Here is a 2,500-nt window from a genome sequence, read left to right on the forward strand (position 1 = left end):
CGCTCGCCGCTCGCTCGCGCAACCTAAAATGGCCAGTTTTGGCCCGTTTTTGGGCTGTTTTGGCCTGTTTTTGGTCCGTTCTTGCGTGGCACGGCGACCGTCGTGAGCGGAGCAAAACGTCAGCCATCTCAGCACCCTGGAACCCCCCGGGTGGCACAGGGCTGGATGGGGCTTTCGTATAGCAGGGACGGTGCTGCCTCTCGCTTCGCTCGCTGTTCGCCGCTCACCGCTCGCTCGCTCAGCCAAAAATGGCCAGTTTTGGCCCGTTTTTGGGCTGTTTTGGCCTGTTTTTGGTCCGTTCTTGCATGGCGCGGTGACCGTCGTGAGCGGAGCAAAACGTCAGCCATCTCAGCACCCTGGAACCCCCCGGGTGGCACAGGGCTGGATGGGGCTTTCGTATAGCAGGGACGGTGCTGCCTCACGCTTCGCTCGCTGTTCGCCGCTCGCCGCTCGCTCGCGCAGCCAAAAATGACCAGTTTTGGCCCGTTTTTGGGCTGTTTTGGCCTGTTTATGGTCCGTTCTTGCGTGGTGCGGTGACCGTCGTGAGCGGAGCAAAACGTCAGCCATCTCAGCACCCTGGAACCCCCCGGGTGGCACAGGGCTGGATGGGGCTTTCGTATATAGCAGGGACGGTGCTGCCTCTCGCTTCGCTCGCTGTCCGCCGCTCGCCGCTCGCTCGCGCAGCCAAAAATGGCCAGTTTTGGCCCGTTTTTGGGCCGTTTTGGCCAGTTTTTGGCCTGTTCTTGCATTGCGCGGTGACCGTCGAGAGCGGAGCAAAACGTCAGCCATCTCAGCACCCTGGAACCCCCCGGGTGGCACAGGGCTGGATGGGGCTTTCGTATAGCAGGGACGGTGCTGCCTCTCGCTTCGCTCGCTGTCCGCCGCTCGCCGCTCGCTCGTGCAGCCAAAAATGGCCAGTTTTGGCCCGTTTTTGGGCCGTTTTGGCCAGTTTTTGGCCTGTTCTTGCATTGCGCGGTGACCGTCGAGAGCGGAGCAAAACGTCAGCCATCTCAGCACCCTGGAACCCCCCGGGTGGCACAGGGCTGGATGGGGCTTTCGTATAGCAGGGACGGTGCTGCCTCTCGCTTCGCTCGCTGTCCGCCGCTCGCCGCTCGCTCGTGCAGCCAAAAATGGCCAGTTTTGGCCCGTTTTTGGGCCGTTTTGGCCAGTTTTTGGCCTGTTCTTGCATTGCGCGGTGACCGTCGAGAGCGGAGCAAAACGTCAGCCATCTCAGCACCCTGGAACCCCCCGGGTGGCACAGGGCTGGATGGGGCTTTCGTATAGCAGGGACGGTGCTGCCTCTCGCTTCGCTCGCTGTCCGCCGCTCGCCGCTCGCTCGTGCAGCCAAAAATGGCCAGTTTTGGCCCGTTTTTGGGCCGTTTTGGCCAGTTTTTGGCCTGTTCTTGCATTGCGCGGTGACCGTCGAGAGCGGAGCAAAACGTCAGCCATCTCAGCACCCTGGAACCCCCCGGGTGGCACAGGGCTGGATGGGGCTTTCGTATAGCAGGGACGGTGCTGCCTCTCGCTTCGCTCGCTGTCCGCCGCTCGCCGCTCGCTCGTGCAGCCAAAAATGGCCAGTTTTGGCCCGTTTTTGGGCCGTTTTGGCCAGTTTTTGGCCTGTTCTTGCATTGCGCGGTGACCGTCGAGAGCGGAGCTAAACGTCAGCCATCTCAGCACCCTGGAACCCCCCGGGTGGCACAGGGCTGGATGGGGCTTTCGTATAGCAGGGACGGTGCTGCCCTCTCGCTTCGCTCGCTGTCCGCCGCTCGCGCTACGCGCGCAGCCAAAAATGGCCAGTTTTGGCCCGTTTTTGGGCCGTTTTGGCCAGTTTTTGGCCTGTTCTTGCATTGCGCGGTGACCGTCGAGAGCGGAGCAAAACGTCAGCCATCTCAGCACCCTGGAACCCCCCGGGTGGCACAGGGCTGGATGGGGCTTTCGTATAGCAGGGACGGTGCTGCCTCTCGCTTCGCTCGCTGTCCGCCGCTCGCCGCTCGCGCAGCCAAAAATGGCCAGTTTTGGCCCGTTTTTGGGCCGTTTTGGCCAGTTTTTGGCCTGTTCTTGCATTGCGCGGTGACCGTCGAGAGCGGAGCAAAACGTCAGCCATCTCAGCACCCTGGAACCCCCCGGGTGGCACAGGGCGCTGGATGGGCTTTCGTATAGCAGGGACGGTGCTGCCTCTCGCTTCGCTCGCTGTTCGCCGCTCGCCGCTCGCTTCGCCGCAGCCAAAAATGGCCAGTTTTGGCCCGTTTTTGGGCTGTTTTGGCCAGTTTTTGGCCTGTTCTTGCGTGGTGCGGTGACCGTCGTGAGCGGAGCAAAACGTCAGCCATCTCAGCACCCTGGAACCCCCCGGGTGGCACAGGGCTGGATGGGGCTTTCGTATAGCAGGGACGGTGCTGCCTCTCGCTTCGCTCGCTGTTCGCCGCTCGCTCGCTCGCGCAGCCAAAAATGGCCAGTTTTGGCCCGTTTTTGGGCTGTTTTGGCCTGTTTTTGGGCTGTTCTG

Source organism: Musa acuminata, unplaced genomic scaffold, assembly GCF_036884655.1.
Source record: "Musa acuminata AAA Group cultivar baxijiao unplaced genomic scaffold, Cavendish_Baxijiao_AAA HiC_scaffold_953, whole genome shotgun sequence".
Taxonomy (NCBI): domain Eukaryota; kingdom Viridiplantae; phylum Streptophyta; class Magnoliopsida; order Zingiberales; family Musaceae; genus Musa; species Musa acuminata.